This window comes from Lissotriton vulgaris, chromosome 5, assembly GCF_964263255.1.
Source record: "Lissotriton vulgaris chromosome 5, aLisVul1.2, whole genome shotgun sequence".
NCBI lineage: Eukaryota > Metazoa > Chordata > Amphibia > Caudata > Salamandridae > Lissotriton > Lissotriton vulgaris.
This window is the reverse complement of record NC_141693.1, coordinates 266,369,630-266,388,762: the sequence shown is the minus strand read 5'-3', so window position 1 is coordinate 266,388,762 and position 19,133 is coordinate 266,369,630. Positions and strand designations below refer to the sequence as shown.

The 19,133-nt window shown below is 49.2% G+C and overlaps 2 protein-coding genes and 1 non-coding gene across 4 annotated transcripts in view; 2 read left to right on the top strand and 1 right to left on the bottom strand.

Moving 5' to 3' along the window:
* The window catches only part of LOC147710658 (uncharacterized), a 509,433-nt gene that overhangs the window by 381,346 nt on the left and 108,954 nt on the right, over positions 1-19,133 (bottom strand). The gene's annotated exons all lie outside the window — the stretch shown is intronic.
* The window catches only part of CENPS (centromere protein S), a 121,169-nt gene that overhangs the window by 94,029 nt on the left and 8,007 nt on the right, over positions 1-19,133 (top strand). The window lies entirely within an intron of this gene.
* On the top strand, positions 2,572-2,678 carry LOC147710660 (U6 spliceosomal RNA). Its single transcript, XR_015296236.1, has one exon. It is a non-coding gene; the product is annotated as a U6 spliceosomal RNA (small nuclear RNA).

Sequence of the window (19,133 nt, the reverse complement as noted above, 5' to 3'; positions counted from 1 at the left end):
TAAAAAACCCGCCCTTGATCCGACTAAGCAAGAACACTATCGACCCATTTCCCTTCTTCCTTGGCCAGCCAAACTAGCAGAAGCGCATGCTAATCGTATTTTATCATCTCACCTGCAAGAAGCAAATCTACTGGATAATTCCCAGAACGGATTCCGTGCAGGTCATAGCACCGAAACTGCTCTTTTGGCTGTGGTGGAGCACATCAGGAAGATGTTGGATCAGGGTCAGACGGCGGCACTGATCCTTTTGGATCTTAGTGCCGCCTTTGATACGGTGTCCCATCAGATTCTCTTACATCGTCTGATGGAGGCAGGAGTTGGAGAGGTGGCACTTGAGTGGTTCCGTTCCTTTCTTAAGGATCGAGGTTTCAAAGTGTCTACACCTCCTTTTGTCTCTGCTTCGCGCCCTATACTGCAGGGCGTTCCCCAAGGTTCGGCTCTTAGCCCCACTTTATTTAATTTATATGTTCAGCCTCTGGCGGAGGTAACCCATAGTTTTGGTCTCTCCTTAGTGTCATACGCCGATGACATGCAGCTGGCGGTGGCACTTAATGGTGACTCCAACATGGACGCCCCCACCTTCCAGTCAGCGTTAAAAGCTGTTGCTGGCTGGATGGCGAACAATCGACTTCAACTTAATGCCTCTAAGACTGAGGTCATTATTTTTGGCAGGGAAAGTGGGCTATGGGGAGAGCAATGGTGGCCTTCTGATCTAGGCCCTGTTCCCACCCCCGTGAGTGAAGTCCGAAACCTCGGGGTGTGGTTTGATGATAAGCTCTCTTTCACCTCCCATACTAAGCGTGTGGCTGGCGTATGTCTAGGTACTCTGCAGTGTCTGAGACCTATTTTTAAGTTTTTTGATGCTGAGACAAGACAGATTATAGTCCAAGCTCTGGTTCTTACCAGACTGGACTACGCCAACTCTCTGTTTTTGGGTCTAAATCAGGCCGAACTATCCCGCCTTCAGAGGGTCCAAAATGCGGCGGCCAGGATGCTTGTCGGCCTCCCGAAATTTGTCTCAGCTCGTCGAACTATCCAGAATCTCCACTGGCTACCGATTGAGCAAAGAGTTAAGTTTAAAGCCCTCTGCTTAACTTTTAAAATTCTTAAATTAGCCTCCCCTCCTATTCTTTCACAGACTATCCTGCACTATGTCCCTGCTAGAACCCTCCGCTCGGCTGGATTGAATCTTGCCATTGTGCCGCGTTTTAAACGAGCTAGATTGGGTGGACGCTCGTTCTCAGTGCTGGCGGCTGCCCTCTGGAACTCTCTGCTGGCTCCTCTCCGTTCAATCCCTGACTTGCTTCTTTTTAGGAAGGCTTTGAAGACCTTCCTCTTCTCTATAGTTTAGATTTGTCTTTCTTGCCTTCTCTGATGTGTTGTGTTATCCAATTCTCCAAAGCGCCGGGACGCCTCTTGGCTGCGGCATCCGTGCGCTATACAAAAAATAAATAAATAACATAACATAACATGGCAAACACTGCTTTGGTCCGTACATTGACCAAATGCTAGAGAAACTAAAGAAAGACACTGACACACCCAAGGATATGGGTGCCCTCCAAACAACATCTATTTCAAAGGGATCCTTTCCAAGGCAGCATTATAGACTAGGCATTAAGACCACCTCTACAGACACCCCTTTTTCATTTCAGAGACCGCAGATGGCCTACCACCAGCAGAATCCAAAGCGTTAGTCCTTATGAGTTTACAGAAATAACAGTGATGGGTCAAGGAAAGTTCTGGGAAAGTGGTTTCCATTGCCACATAGACACTGTCCCTCCTTACCCCCAGCTACACATGTCAAGGGAAGACTCCAGAATTTGCTCCCAGATGGCTGGAAACACATCACACAAGAGGGTATTAGGCTTAGTTCAGGACAACTTTGCCTAAACTTCTCACACCACCACCCAACTTTCCCCCCGCAAACACCACCTCAGCAGCAATCACCTGTGTCTGCTAGAGGAAGAGGTCCAAACACTTCTTTAAAAGGGTGCCATTGAGCTAGTGCCTTACTGTCCGAGGCGCAAAGGTGTTTGATTATTTAATTCCTCTATCCCCAAAAAGTACGTCTCTCTCCGCCCCATCAATAGATATGTTCTCTCCAAACTTTTCCACATGATCATGCTGCAGGATGGCATACCGCTACGTAGCAACGTTAGACTTCAAGGATGCCTACTTCCACTTCCCCCATTCACAGTGCCCACCAACTTTACCAGAGATTCGTGGTCACTTGTCGGTATTATCAGTTCAAGGTACTCCCTTTTATTGTCACCACTGCGCCAAGGCTCTTCGCCAAGTGTCTGACAGTGAGGGCCGCCCACTTAAGGATTCAACCTTTTATCAGAGTGGATTTAAATTTCTTCTGCCGCAAAGCCTACCCAAGCTCTCAAAGGGTCGTGGCCATTGGCCAGCTTGTATCTGTTTTTCAGCCGCAGTATCACAGATGTAAGAACTGTAATGAACCTCTTGGGCAGGGTGGCTTCCTATACCACTGTTATACCCCACACCAGGCTATGCATGCATCTGTTGAAATAATACCTCTCAGCACAATGGTCACAAAAAGAGGGTCAAGTGCTTGCATCGGTAGCACATATACTAAAATTTGAACAATTCTGAGAAGATGAGCATGGCCCCTGCACAAGAATGTCATGAAAATTTGTGAAGCATTCCATGTTTTTCAAATGAAAATAAACGCAATCAGAGATTCAGATGGATGATCTAGTGCTAGTAATGGCCAGCACCCATTGCTCTTTGCAGTGGTGGAACAGCAACGGCCTAATCCGAGGCAGGCCTTTCTGAGACCCCATTCCGCAAGTCACCATTCATTACCAGGGACACCTTCCAAGTTGGCTAGGAAACTCCCTTCGATTGCGATGCAGTACAAGGTGTGTGGACTCCAACTCCGCAAGCCACCACATCAGTTGCCTAGCCATTCGCCTTGCCATCAAAGCCTTCCTACTACTTACTCGAGGCAATGTAGTCCTGGCGGAACAGACAACATGACTGCCATGTATTACATTCCAAAGAACCCCCTCGCTCTTCCTCTCCCTGCTAGCACCACTGCATTCACCTGATGGTGAAGAACCTCACGGGGATGGACAGGGACCTGGCGGACCGGTTATGCAGAACTCATTAACAAGTCCATGAGTGAACACCCCAATTGCAGGTCTCACACCAGTAATTCCACGGCTGGGTCAATCCTGACTTCGACCTGTTCACCACCCCCAAGAACGCGAAATGCCTAAACTTCACCTGCAGATAGCCAAACCCTCACTCCATGTGCAATGAACTATGGATCTACTGATATTTGCCTATGCTTTTTTTTGCCTCTTCTGCTCCTTCAACTGAAGAAGATGTGGCAAACATCACAAACCCTCATCCTGGTTTCCCGGACCTGGGCCAGGCAGCCCTGGTATTCAGCCCTACTAGAGATGGCCATCAGTGCTCATGAGAATTTCCCAGATACACTGAACCATCTCAGCAGAAACCAATTTCAGGTGAGGCACCCAGATCCCAAAACAATGGGTCTAGCTGTAAAGAAGTTAGCAGTCCAGTAGCTGGGTGGGCGGAGTTAGGTGGGCAGAGGGGAAGAGGTGGGGTCAGGACAGGAAGGGGTTAGTTAGAGTAGGGACAGGGCAGGAGTAACAAGTGTGTAATAAAGCTCGAGTTAAGACAACCACATGTGTCTGTATTTAATGTAGCAGGACGCTACAACTGGCGACGAGGGTGGGATACAGCAAGCCCCACCGTGTGCAGAGCCCCATGAAGACGCCCTGTCCCAAGCAGCTGTGAAAACGCTGCTGAATGGAACCACGCCGCCGCCTGAAGGTCGAGGCCAGCAGCTGTTAAGAGTGGCCCCCAGAGCGTGTGAGAGAGCAGAGGGGCCGAAGGAACGAGCGTTGAACTGCTCGAGTGCAAAGTGTTTCGTCGCGCCAAAAAACGCCCCACGCTGGAAGCGTGTGTCCGAGGTACAGAGCCGGTGTGCAGGAATCGGGAGCCCACTCCGACCCTGTGAAGTGCCCAGAGAGGAAGAAAAGGTGCCCCAGAAGAGTGGACGGTGTCCACTGCGTGCCGCCAGCAAGCGCTGCTGAGTGCGCTGAAATCCGAGCCCGGGAGACATCGGACGTCGGAAAAAGCCGGGAGCCCACCCCGATCTCACCTGCTGTCCGTGGTGGCGTAGGAGAAGTGAATCCTGACGTGGACTGCCCCAGAGGCCGACCGCCGGTGAGTCCTGAGCGCCCAGAGTGAATGAACCGGGAGAGCCAGCCTCGTGTGTGCCTGCAGTGACGGCGGCCATCTTAGAGTCAGGCGCTCGTCAGGACAGACCCCTTGACCATCAGAGAGCGGCCATTTTAGAGTCAGGCGGAGCCCAGAAAACAAGCATTGGTACCGAAAAGAAGCAAGCAGTGGCAATAGAACTCATCATATTTGACAAACAAGCATTGGTAACTTGGCAAGCGAACACTGGCAGCAGAAGTAAAAGCCAGAAACAAGCACTGAAGACCCATCGTCAAGATGTCTAACCCTCCAGCGCGAACCGAAGTCAAAGGAGGAACACATCTACGAGCCCCTGAGCCACTAACAGTAACCATCGGAAGTAGCATGGGCCAAAAATGGCAAGATTGGCTAGAGGACTTTGAGGACTACATTGCAGGGTCCAAAATAGAGCCGGACGATGAAAGGATAATAGCCCTCCGCAACCTAGGGGGGCGTGAGATAAGCAAAATTGTGCGAGAGATCCCAAATACAGAAGCTGACACCTACGTCAAAGTGAAAGATGTGCTAAATAAACGTTTTCTGCACAAGAGGAATGTCGACTACGAGCGACACAAGTTCCACCAGCAGCGCCAAGGGAAAGAAGAACCCCTGATCTCCTTCATACATCGACTGCGACGACAATCTCAATACTGTGATTTTACAAACTTCTCGCCTGATGCAGCCATTAAATCCCAAATAATCACTGGGTGTCACTCGGAATCTCTGAGACGACGATTACTAAGAAAACCGCAGGAACTAGCAGAAATCGAAGAGAACTCCCGGTTGTACGACCAAGCTGAAGAAAACGCGGCGGACATCGAAACCGGACCCAGTACCAGTCATGAACACGCCAACCGTGTCACCGAACGACGGCATGGAAGACAGGAACGGCGTGACAGTGGAAGACGTAACCCACGAGACAGGTCACGACGCTCCAGATTCTCGCCCAGGCGACGCCCGGACTACAGGAGGAAGGAACCTGAGAGGAGGGATCGACGACCCGAACGCACGAGGCGGTGCTTCCGGTGCGGATATGACTACCCTCACATCGACTCCTGCCCTGCCATGGGCCAACGTTGCAGAAAATGTGGACGGTCAAACCACTTTGAAGCCATGTGTGGGGACTACCACAGAGAAAGACGTAGTGATAATGACAGACGCGATGGCCCGCAGAGGCCCTCGAGATCGGAGACCAAACGTCACCACATCAGAGCGGTTCAAGGAGATTCCACTAGATCTCCCGCCTCCTCACATTCCAGCTGTGAATCCCAACGCTCCAGATGGGACCGCCGCTCTCCGTCAAGAGAATCAAGATCGTCCTCATCCAAGCGGTCTTCATACACCATTGAATACGTCAACATTGCTGATAACGATCAGCTCAAACGATACCCACGTCTCAACATCAAAGTGGGTAACCACGCTGCCAAATTCGTGATGGATAGTGGAGCGTCGCTCAACTACATATCGGTTGCAGAACATGAACGCATGGACCCAAAACCTCGTTTGCGTTTCGCGCCTGTCCGTGTATACACCTGGATGTCGAGGAAGCCGCTCCCATGTCTGGGCAAATTTGACACTACCCTAACGCACGGCGACATCTCCATCCCAGCAGTAATCCACGTCATCAAAGGGCCTGATGCTGACTGTCTACTGAGCCTTCCCACCGCCGAACGTCTTCGGCTGGTGCACGTCCTCTTTAACGTTAATGACAGCTCGGACTGTGCTGGGAAATTTCCATCGCTATTCCAGGGCTTGGGAAAATTGAAGGGCCGGCAAATCCATCTGCACATAAATGAGCAAATCAAACCGGTGGCCCAGCATCCGTGACGGGTGCCCTTTCACTCACAATCGGCGGTTGAAGATGAACTGCAGGAACTCTTGGACGCTGACATAATTGAGCGCACTCAGGGCCCCACTCCCTGGGTGTCCCCGGTGGTTATCGTCCCCAAGAAAGGGACCCCCAACAAGGTCCGTCTCTGTGTGGACATGCGCCTCCCAAACACGGCCATTGAAAGGGAGAGACACCCCGGCCCACACTTGAGCGACATGATCACAGCGCTCAATGGGGCAAAAGTGTTTTCTAAACTGGGGCTACCATCAGCTCGAACTGGATGACAGTTCTCGCTCCATCACGACATTCGCCACGCACCTTGGTCTATTCCGGTACAAACGGCTCAGTTTTGGCGTATCGTCGGCTGCCGAAATCTTCCAGGAGGCCATTCGACTTGTCATCCAACACATACCTAACGCCCTCAATTACAGCGATGATATCTTAGTCTACGGATCTGACACGCGAGAACACGACATCGCCCTTGATCGCGTCTGCCACGCCCTGATGGATGCCAACTTGACCCTCAACAGAGGAAAATGTGAATTTCATCAATCCACCTTGAAATTCTTCGGTCACATCTTCTCGGCGAGTGGCATGAAACCGGACCCTGACAAGATCGTCACACTCAATAACACCAAGAGTCCGGCTGACGTCAACGACCTACGCTCCTTCCTCGGGATGGCGAGTTACTGCGCCCGCTACATTCGTGATTACGCCACAGTAAGTCACCCACTGAGGCTCCTCACGAAACCTGGCCAGCCATTTGTATGGACCCCGGAGTGTGAATGTGCTTTCAAAGACATCAAATACGCCGTGGAATCGGCCGATTGCCTCTCATATTTCAACCCCAGGAGGAAAACAGAAATCACTGTGGACGCAAGCCCCGTGGACTTGGGAGCCATCCTGGCACAATACGACAACGAGTCAGATCAGAGGAGGATCATCGCTTACGCCAGTCGGAGCCTAACTGACCCCGAAAGAAAGTATTCTCAACCAGAGAAGGAGAGCCTGGCCGTTGTGTGGGCGTGTGAGCACTTCCACATCTTTATTTACGGGAAACATTTCACGCTCATAACCGATCACCAAGCACTCGTCACGATCTACGGAAACCCCAAATGCAAGATGCCCCCCAGGATCGAAAGATGGGGTCTACGGCTACAAGAATACACTTTCACAATCGTCCACAAACCGGGGAAGGCGGAGAATCCAGCCGACTACATGTCCCGCCACCCCCGAGAATCCTCAGAGACTGAGCCTTCCATCGCGGAGGAATACATCCACTTTGTGACTGGGCATGCTCGCAACTACTGATGGCATCCTTCTGAGAGATCACAGACTAGTCATTCCGGCGACACTGAGGCAAGGAGTAATCGACCTCGCTCACGAAGGCCATCGAGGAGTCGTGTCCACCAAAAGAGCACTGAGAGAGCGTGTCTGGTTTCCGGCCCTCGACCAGATGGTTGAGGACACATTGAAGGATTGCCACCTCTGTCAACTGACCAGCCACAGCAGTCCACCCGCACCTTTACAAATGACCCCATTGCCTGATGGGGTGTGGCAGGAGGTTGCCATGGACTTTTATGGGCCCCTGCAATCAGGGAAATACGTGGTCGTCATCATGGACGAATACTCTAGATTCCCCGTGGCTCAGTTCATATCATCCACCAGTGCTGCCTGCACCCTCAAGGTGCTTGAAGAAGCCTTCGCGACATGGGGCGTCCCCAAGGTCATCAAGACGGACAACGGACCCCCATTCAACAGTCGTGAGTTCAGTGATTTCGCGAAGCAAATGAACTTTCAACACCGCAAAGTCACGCCACTCTGGCCACAAGCCAACAGCACCGTAGAGAGATTCATGTCCACCATTAAGAGAACTTTCCAACAAGCCACTGCCGACAAGAAAGATCTGAGGTCAGCGTTGAACGAGGTCCTTAGCGCCTACCGAACCACTCCACACTCCACGACAGGCCAATGCCCCGCCACTCTCATGCTTGGGAGGACAATGAGAAATCGGATCCCAACATGGGACGGAGCACTGAGAATGCCCCTCTCGGACCAACAACATCGAGAGATGGCAGTGAACGATCGACTTCACAAAGACAAAATGAAGGAGTATGCTGACCGCAAACGGAGAGCCCGGTCACCCTCTCTGAAAGAAGGCGACAAAGTCTTTGTCAAGCAGGAACAACGCCAAAAGACTGACTGCCGTTTCAAGGATGATCCTCTAACAGTTGTCCAACAAAAGGGCACCATGGTGACTGCGGAATCAGAGACCCGGCGAGTCACCCGCAACGCTTCTCACTTCAAGAAGTGTTCTCCTGCAGATCAGGAAAGTACTACGTCAACCCCCACGCCTGAGAGCCAGGACAATCCTGAGTCTGCCGCACCAAACACCGGACACTCTTCAGCAGAAGGACTACCGGAAGAGGGCACTGTGCCCACTCCGACGAGACCCAGACGTCATGTGCAGCCTCCCAAGAGACTGATCGTTGAGATGGACTAATCTCTATTGTCATTTGTTCGCTTTAATAAGAAAGGGGGACAGTGGCGTCACTAGGGAGGTGCGGGGGGTGCGGACCGCACCGGGTGACACCCTCACATGGGGGTGACACCATGCTGCTCCCCGGCGCTGCAGACTTACTACAGCAGCTGGCTCCGTCAGATAGTCACAGTTAAATCTGTCTCTCCTATGAGACTCTATGAGATGCTACAATGTTGCAATCTGCCGCTGCGACGGACCCGGCGCACCCCGGGCCCTCGGCGCGGTTGTCAATCACTGAAGACTTCCTGCCCTTAGCTCAACAGAGCAGAGGCGAGGGGGGGGATTATCGGATGTTGGAACCTCAATTCCGGCTGCCTCCAGAACACAGGAAAGAAGTCATTAGAAGTGGCGGGGAACTGGAGAGAGGCAGAGAGTCAAGCTTCTGCTGCCTCGGGGCCTAGGGTGCGTTTAAAAATGTAATAATTACCGCGGCGCCCCACACCTGTCCATGACTGACTCTGAGCATGGGCCACCCGCGCATCAGGCAGTGTAAACATCCATATTGCAGCAATGGGAGAGTCCCCTGTAGCTCAGTGACGTGATTCCGAGACGAGCGATAGAGAGATAGAAGTAAGTAATGGCCAGGCAGCTGCCTGTGCATGTGCAATGCTGCCACTGACGTACGTTGTATGTGTGAAGTTGTGGTCTTTTTGTAGCTCAGTGACGTGATTCCGAGACGAGCGATAGAGAGATAGAAGTAAGTAATGGCCAGGCAGCTGCCTGTGCATGTGCAATGCTGCCACTGACGTACGTTGTATGTGTGAAGTTGTGGTCTTTTTGTCAGACACAGTTGCATGCAGGGCTGCTCTCATCCTTCTGCCTGGCTTATCTGCAAGATAGGAATGATCTGAGAAGAATGTTTTTTAATGAGACAATAATCTGCAGGCCGCAGTGGAGGGCTGCTCTCTGTCTCGTGACACGGACCTTAGGTTTTTCACTGGGCTCGGCTCCGACCTCCACCTCTGAAAGCAGCACTTAAAGTTTATTAGTATTTTAAGTACTTATTGGCCAGGCAGCCTGCTGCCACTCAGACTTGAAGTGTGTGTGTCTGTTGTAACTTGTCACACACACAGCGCTGAGCCGAGCGCACGCACTGCAAGATCTGTTCCTTTAATTTCAGACACAATTGCAGGCAGGGCTGCTCTAAAGCCTTTCAGTCGTGTTCTGTCTGCAGAGCAGAGGGGGATTTTCGGACATTTACACCCGAGCCATGGCACAGGCAGCCAGGGCCTCTAGGAACTGCTGGAGCTAAGTAAGTACACAGGCAGCGAGGGCTTCCAGGCAGGTGCACTGTTGGGACCGTGTTCGGGTGCAAGAATGATAGCAAATAAACATTTTTCATTTGTTTAAGCGTTCATTGGCAATACATTACTATTTTAAAATAACTCCAACATTGTTATTCCAGATCTGTAGTGCTACTTTTTAAATAAAAGGGTTGTTTTATTTGATTATTGTATTTAACATCGCTTCTCTTCTTACATTCTAGTTAGTAGTCACCATAAATGACTTAGCAACACGTTTGCATTCTTGTACCTGTGCATGCAGTGTACTCAGAAGTTCCATGTCAGTGAAGGGAGATTATTCTAAGTATATGCTATTTTAATAGCACAAACCAAGACAAGTGGAGTGATGCACAGGGTCATAGGCACAAGTACAGTCAGGGAGTGATGGGAGAGGTACCTGGGTTCTGTGAGGACTGAGGAGACATGTAATATTACTACATTGTGCTGTCATGCTCTTCTACAACTCTTTCCTCAGTTTGAGCAGTGCTGAGGTAGTCCTGATGGTTACAGGAATGTTTGTCCAGATCATTCATGCATAGATGGAGAAAGTCAATTGCCTGTTTATAATTTTCTTTAGTTTTTGGTCACCAGTCTGGTCCACACCCTTTAAGCTTAACTACGTGTGGCTGAACACATGATCCTAAAGACCATCATCCCATTGCTCAAATAGGTGTACTTTCTCATATTTATATGTTTCCCTCATTTTCATTGCTTGATTTTGCGCCCAAGGAATTGTTACTCAGTCAGTGAAATGTCACTCATATTTACACTGAAAAAATGAAAATGTCACACAGCAATCTGAAACCTTAGCAGCTATGACCATTATGCGTGACAATGCATTTCAGTGCGGTGATGCGGATCACCGCACTGAAATGCGTTAGAGTCACACCCGATGCGTGATACTTGGCAGGACTGGGTGGGAGCAACCATCACTGACCCCATCTTGTGACGAGTTGTGAGAGAGGGTGGGGTTAGAGGATGGAGGCGGCAAACTCAACCCAGGAATCGGGACCCTGGCTCTGTTTATTTTCAACAGATGCGTGTGAATTCATTGCTTGTTATCAGAACGATCTCTCTGAATGCAGAGCGACTTCTGCAGCACCGATGACGAGCCTTTCTAGTAAGTGAGCATCCTTTCCAAATGAGCTTGATCGATATTTTGCAGTAAGTCACAGGATGCTGCTGTGGCACAATTGTACCGGCGGCAACTCCTTGCACTTACACTGAGTGTGCTGGTGCCCACATGTGCGCATTTAATTACGTGTTACCAAATAGATTTCACAATCACAACAGCCACAATGTCTGTTTTCCATCTCTGACTCCATGGTGCTTCTGTACGATAACATTTATTCTAGACTTCCCGATGGCCGCAGATAATGATGCCACTCTAAAACCATTACATATTTTCAGAACATTTGTTTTCTACACAGCAGGCATTAAAATTGTATCCGCATTGGCTGTGGTTGCACTGGTGAATACTATGCACGTACTAACTATACCGGGTTCATTTCCTCTCTATTCCAGACCCATCATATTCAGAAAAGCAAAAGCAAGTAGAGAGATTTTGTCCTCGAAAGAGACCAGTGCTTGACAATTTGATCTTTCACTTAACGTGCACACCCTCGAAGGCCATATTTAGGTTCATTCACCTGCTCACTTTTTCCCCACTGACTGCGTGCCTACTTTCCATTTTTGCACCCATATCTTTCCTATACGATCACATTAATGACCTCCCAACCTGTCCGCTTTCATATCTCATTGTGCACTGTGCCACTGCTGCGATGAAGCGCGGCGCAGCGGTAGTGTCCGGGGGTCAATCGGGCCCAATCCACACTGAATGAATGATTTCACAATGAGCACTGGACCAGGCGTATTCAGCCTCTCTCTGACTGTCACACCCCTTCCTTACTTACTGCATCCCACTATTCGCCCAAGAATCTCATCCATAGACCCATGGCCCACACATCCATTCATTCACCCATGAGCACATTTGCCCAATCAACCATCCATCCTTTTCAAACATATTTATTCACTTCCACACCCATCCTTCCACATCACCAATTATCCATACATACATACCTGCATGCATGCATGCATCCACCCATCCACAACTGGGAAAGTACTGATTTCTGAACAATGAATGTATAAAACATTAAGGTATTCCATGTCAGTGATATGGTTTTTGTTTATGTTTCACATGTTTTAATTAATCTTGCATTCCTTAAGAGTGCCCACTATTTCCAGGATGCTGTATTTTGTTGTGTAGCATATTTCTTGTACAGTGCATACTTTGAACTGAGCCTCGTTCAGTCATATTTAACGGGCCACCATTGAGAACTTTAGAGCAAAGGCTGAAGGCTGTGTCAGTTTCTCACAGTGCCTGTCAGTGGGTCTATAAGGTGTTCAGAAAACTTGGCCATCCAACCCCTGGCCTCTCTGCTGAACAATCAAAGCAAAGGTCACTTATTTAAGTTGCAATTGTGATTCTGTGCAACTGTGTGTGATGGAGGTACACAGTTGCCAAAATATTGAGAAGGCAATTGTAAATGAAAATATAGTGCTTACCAGTGAGTCAGTGTGTTGTGTTTTTGGGGGTTGTAAAGTTAAGTTCTCTGATTATACTGAACAAGCGGCTACCAACGTCATTATCATATGAAATCTCTACTATTGATGTCATAAAACTTTCGCATTTGCTTTATCAACCTTCCTGCTTCCTCAAATTTGCTTGAAAATGCTCCACTTATCCACTCTTTTTCAAAAATTTCTTGGGGGAGATCCCCCCGAACCCCCTGTAGGTTGTTCAGGCTTGCTCGCTACACTCACTCGCCTCAGTGCGGTACCACGATAACTTACCGGCCCACCAATTTCAAACCTCACCAGCCGCCACTGCTCGCCTCTGCTATGTGTCTATTTAAACTTATCCTCAGCGGCGCGCGCACGAATTCAAAGCGTATTTCATGTGTTTATTTCAACCACTTTGAGAAAAGCCACGAACTGTGAGGGAGAAACCATGGGGGGGTGGAGAAGGCGACGAGGAAAGGGTTAAAAGAGGAGCAGGCGGAGGAGGGGGTGCAGGCGGAGGGGGAGGGATGGTGCAGGCGGAGGGGGAGGGATGGTGCAGGCTGAGGGGGAGATGGTTCAGGCGGAGGGGAGATGGTGCAGGCAGCAGGAGAGATGGTGCAGGCAGAGGAGAGATGGTGCAGGCAGAGGAGAGATGGTGCAGGCAGAGGGGAGATGGTGCAGGCGGAGGGAGATGGTGCAGGCAGAGGGGAGATGGTACAGGCAGAGGGTGAAAGGATGCAGGCGGAGGGGAGATGGTGCAGGCAGAGGGAGAGATGGTGCAGGCGGAGGGGAGATGGTGCAGGCGGAGGGGAGATGGTGCAGGCAGAGGGAGAGGTGGTGCAGGCAGAGGGGAGATGGTGCAGGCGGAGGGGAGATGGTGCAGGCAGAGGGGGAGATGGTGCAGGCGGAGGGGGAGATGGTGCAGGCAGAGGGTGAAAGGATGCAGGCGGAGGGGAGATGGTGTGGATAGAGGGAGAGATGGGGCAGGCAGAGGGGACATGGTGCAGGCAGAGAGTGAGTTGGTCCAACCGGTAAATTGAGAGGGGGTGACACCATGAGTTACCCGCACCGGGTGACACCAACCCTAGTGACGCCACTGAAGGGGGAGATGTAAAGAAGTTAGCAGTCCAGTAGCTGGGTGGGCGGAGTTAGGTGGGCAGAGGGGAAGAGGTGGGGTCAGGACAGGAAGGGGTTAGTTAGAGTAGGGACAGGGCAGGAGTAACAAGTGTGTAATAAAGCTCGAGTTAAGACAACCACATGTGTCTGTATTTAATGTAGCAGGACGCTACACTAGCGATCTGCCACCTGGTGTCTTAGAATTTGGCTACTTAGTCAGGCTATAGAGCTTCCAGTCGTCTTCCAACAACTAGACTTTATAATGGAGAGGATGTAAAGCACACACTCCTTGACGGAACAAACCTTCCCGTAAGGCAGATCAACTTTTTGTGGCTTTTGTTAAGCCCCCAAAGAGCAACCCAGTTCCACGGCTTTTATTGCTAGGTGGATAGTTGGGTGTAACCAGTCTTCCTTTCATGAAGCCAAAAGAGCCTGCCCTTTTAAACTCTAGGCTCTCTCAGTTTGCAAGCAGGCCAGACCCATTGCCGCCTTAGGGGAATTCTCCTAGCCAACATAAGTGAGTCCGCTACATGGTATACCCTGCACACATTTACTAAACCCTGTTGTGCGAATGTTTTAGCTAGACCACATGCAATGGTTTACCAGACAGTCCTGATGTCCTTATTCCAGACAGCTGCATCATCCACACAATAAACACTGCTTACAGGCAGGTACTGCTTTACAGTCCAAGCAGAGCATGTGTATCTTCAGCAGCGTGTGCTCCGAATGGAAAATTTTGCTTTCCCTTTAAGTATCTGTTGGTAGTGTGTTGTGTTATATATTCACATGCACCCACCTACCTCCTCGGACTCCTGAAAGGTTTGAAAAGATTCCTTTACTCTTTTTTTCACTCATCTATTCAAGGCAATGCACATGTACATCATACAGAGTTCACTCACTATTCCATGCTACCCTCACCCGCTGAGCGGAAAACAATCTAACATGGATTCGATGCCCATCCACATTGCCAGCTAAGGGAGAGGTCTATACCTAGTGACTTGAAAGTTATTTTCAAAGAAAAACAAGTTGCAAATGTAGGAGTCCAACTCTAGATGACAGGAGTATGCAGAGCGTGTGAATGTAAACACTACACGCTAAGACGGATGCTTCCAGGGTAAGTAACATTTTTCTTGTTATTTCTGTCTCGGCATTGCCTCAGAGTGCATGCCTTGCTCCTTCCTTAGGCGCTCTCACTCACGCGCTCTCACTCTCTCCCTCTCTCCCTCTCTTCTCCTCCCTCCACCCTCCACCCAGCTCAAGGAAGATTCCGAGTACCCCACATGTTTCCATATTCATGAGGCTGAAGATTCGCTTGACATCTGTGCAACACGTCAGGCGCCGGATGGCGAGATTAGTGATGCCATGGATGTTGTTGTGCCTTACTTTCCTGTGCCTCTTGTTATTGTTATTGTTATCTGAGGTTTGTATAGCGCCAAATCACCGTCAGGTCTCTTGGTGCTCATGACAGAAGCAGTAACAGCTGAGTAGGTAAACAGAAGGTACAGATATAATAACATTACTCAAATAGAACAGAAAGCTTCCCTAAACAAGAGTGTTTTCAATGACTTCCTAAAGTGAAGAAGATTTACTTCTTTGTGGAGGGACTCCGGTAGTTCGTTCCACATCTGTGGGACTTGGACAGAAAAAGATCTCCCTCCCTTGGTTGCCATTTTGAAACGCAATCAAGACAACAATTGGGACCTCAGCCAGCGCTCGTTTGGGATTATAGACCTCAAGCCGTTCTTTTATATAGGCAGGCGCATGCCCATAGATTGCCTTATGGGCAATGCATAAACTTTTAAATTCCACCCTTTGCTTTATGGGGAGCCAATGTAGCCTGCGCAGTAATGGGGAGGCATGGGTCTGTCTAGGTAATCTAAAGATCAGTCGCGCTGCATCATTCAAAGTTACCTGCAGGCGGTTGATCAAAATTTTGGGCAAACCTAGGTACAGCGCGTTCCCATAATCAATCCTTGAAATTGTCGCCGAGACAATGGTCCGGAGCATATTTAGGGAAAGTAGGGGAACTAGCTTGCGTAGCTGCCTAATTAGGTTAGTACAGGTCCCAACAACAGAAGATATCTGGCTAGCCATTGTCAGCTCATGGCCGATCTTAATACCAAGGCTTTTTACATTGGGGCATGGTTTCGGGGTGGGGCCAAGCTCTTGGGGCCAAAACAAATCACTCCAGGGCGAGGCAGCAGTTGAAACCACCAGGACCTCCCAGTTTTTTTGGGATTTATTTTCAGCAAATTTGCCGTCATCCAGCTAACCGTATATCTAAGTATATTCTGGGCCTGGGTCTGTGCAAATGCCGTGTTGTCAATACTCAGTAACAACTGAGTATCATCGGCATAATTAAAAATTCTGCAGCCCATGCTTGCCAAGGAGTCTATCAGTGTTTGTAGATAAAGATTGAATAAGAGTGGTGACAATGCAGAGCCCTGCGGGACTCCGCACTCAAGAACACCCACCTCAGATATACAATCCCCTAATTGAATCCTCTGGGTCCTCGCCGACAGAAAGGATTTTAGCCATTGATGTGCTAGATCCTTTATCCCAAAAGTGACCAGTCTGTCCAGAAGCAGGGCATGGCTGACAGTATCACATGCCGCTGATAGATCTAATAGTATCAGGGCACTTGGTTTCTTACCGTCAGCCATGCCTCTAAGCTCATCCAGCACCGATAGCATTACTAACTCGGTGCTGTGATGTGCGCGGAACCCCGCTTGACGTTCCTGGAGTAGATGGTGTGACTCCATGAGTGAAGACAGGGACTTTAGCACATGTTGTTCCAGGATCTTGGACAGGAAAGGCAGCTGGGATATTGGCCTATAGTTTTTCAGAATAGCCGGGTCCGCCCCCGACTTTTTTATCAGGGGCTTGCCTCGTGCCTCTTTAAAACTAGCTGGTAAAAGGCCAGTGTCTAACAAGTTGTTTAAGAGGGAGATGATATGGTCCTCTACAACAGGAAGCGCCAGACAGAAAACTCCGGGGGGGGGGGGTGGGGGGGGGCATGGGTCTGCAGGGGAACCTGACTTGGTTCTACTTATAAGCTGCCCAAGGGTTGTAGAGTCCATACCTGGAAACCTAGAGATGATGGATTTCGGGGGGTTTGAAAGACCTGTGGTGCAAGGGGACCACTAGAGGTATCCTTCTTAATATCGAACAAAATAGTTGCCACTTTCTCGAGAAAGTAACGTTGGAAGGTGTTACAATCTATCGTTATTTCAGCCTTTTCATCTTTCTTACTCAGTTCTTTCAAGATTTTAAAAGTTTCTTTCTGTACATTATCTGCATTGTTTATACGGGTTTCATAATATTCCCCTTTGGCTGACACAATAAGCTTTTTATATGAATTCAAAGATATTTTGTACTGTTCTCGGTCTGTACAGTCTTTTGTTTTCCGCCAGCATCCCTCAAGATGGCGAAGCTTTCTTTTGTGATCCCTCAGAAGCGGGGTATACCAAGGGGCCCCTTTTTCAGCACCCTTTATTTTCTGTACCCTTTCAGGTGCTATCTGGTCGATAGCCTGTCTAAGATTCGCCGCTATAGCATTGTAGTCCTGATCTAGATCACCATGGGGGACCATTGATTTTATATATTTAGGAAGGACGTCACTTAAGGCTTTAAAATCGACTTTTTTCCATTGACGTACTTTTTTTGTTTTTAAAAGTGGTTTGACCGGATCGCTATCAATAGGAATATCACACTGGAGTAGATAATGGTCAGACCAAATACAGGGTACAATGTTCGTAAGGACCACCTCTGGATCAGAGGTCCAGATTAGGTCGAGGGTGTGACCCTTAATATGCGTTGGAGCTTCCACGAGCTGTTCTAGGCCTAGCGAAGTCATAGAGGTCTCCAACTGGTGGGTTGTCAAGTCTTTACATGCACTATCCCAGTGGACATTAAAATCTCCTGTCACCAAGACTTTTTTATATCGAGTACAAATATCTGAAATGATGGGGGCAAATAGTTCATTAAACACTGAGGTACATTGTGGTGGACGATAGACAGTAAGGACAATAAGACATGTGTTGTTCAAGGTAATCTTTACTCCAAGTATATCCGCCGAATCTACTGTTTCAGCTAATAATTTGACCACTGTTAGATGTTTTTTAAACATAATTGCTACCCCCCCCCCCCCCCCGCCCTCCGCCCCCCGAGCATTATCCGCACGATTGTGCCAAACAATGTTGTATCCATTTGGGAGGGCAGCTATAATATCGGGGGAAGAATTGTCACCTAGCCACGTTTCAGTAAGGGTTAGTACGTCTATAACCTCATCCTGAAGAAGAGTAACATTTTCAAGGTGATGTTTTTGAAGCAACCTTGTGTTCAGGCTAGCGAGCTTCAGAGAGGGCGGGTGGATAATGGACCTACAGCTAGGGGATCGTATGATGTTAGTCTCCTTTAATGCAGTCAACGTAGTTAGATTTAGAGTCTGCCCACCTAGGTCTAGTAGATGTAGCTCACTCGAATAATATGTCAACCGCCCACCAGGGGTACTGGTCCCTGGACCCGGTCGTGCGCGTACGAGCGCAGACGGGCAGGACTCTGGCACGACTCCGGCGCAGGTCCGGCGCGTCCGCTACGCGGAGTCATGGTCCTTTCCTTATAAGCGCTACTAGAGCGCGTCACACGGCCGGCCCACACACAATATGGCCGCCAAACCTGGGAGACCGACCCTCTGCGTCAATGCTCAGCCGAGAGCGGTCCGCGGGCGGAGGGAGTGGGGAAAAGGAACACAGGACACAAGGGAGCAGCAGGAAGTCTCCAGGCTTCTTAAATCAAGCCGAGAGCTATAAAGTTAAAAGTGCGCTGTTACAAATTAAAAGATGCCCAAAGATCGGCAGGAGAGACCTCCCGGCTTCCGCCTCAGGAGGGGAAAATACTTCAGTCAATGGCTAGTTGGCGTCCTTTTCCCTGAGCCTTCTCTCCCTCTCTAGTCCTCTTAGCTTGTCGCTATGTGCTTTCAAGATCGCTACTGCATTGTTTGTATCACATTGTATCTCTTAAGGTGGTAACCATCTTGAAAATATCAAATTCATTATTTTCTCTACTTTTATGATGGCCACTTACCACTATTGGCTTTGCAAGTGCTGGTGCATTTTAACAGCATTCAGTATTTGTAAAGCCTACAGCGATGACCTTAGAGCATTGACAAAGTGAAATAGATTAGTTTTGCTAATTCTAATTTGTTTTTTTCAGTGAGACTCCCTGCATATGAGGAGATTGCCAAGACATGGGCCCTGTAATTCATTGTACCATAGTATTCTATCTGCTGCTCACTGATGAGACCAAATCGGGCAAAAAGTAGTCTGAGGATCCTTGTGTTCCTGTTCAGAGGGGATGTGACCTGGCAGTACAAACTATCTGGTGTTTTCCTTTAGGACCAGGACCAAGGCTTATGTACATTCCATGTATGTAGTGGCACAGTGAACAAAACATAGACTGAAATGTGACACAGAGTAATTTTCCAGTGACTGAGATTAAACCCACTTATCCCTTTTTTTTTGTTTTTTTCCTTGTGACGCTT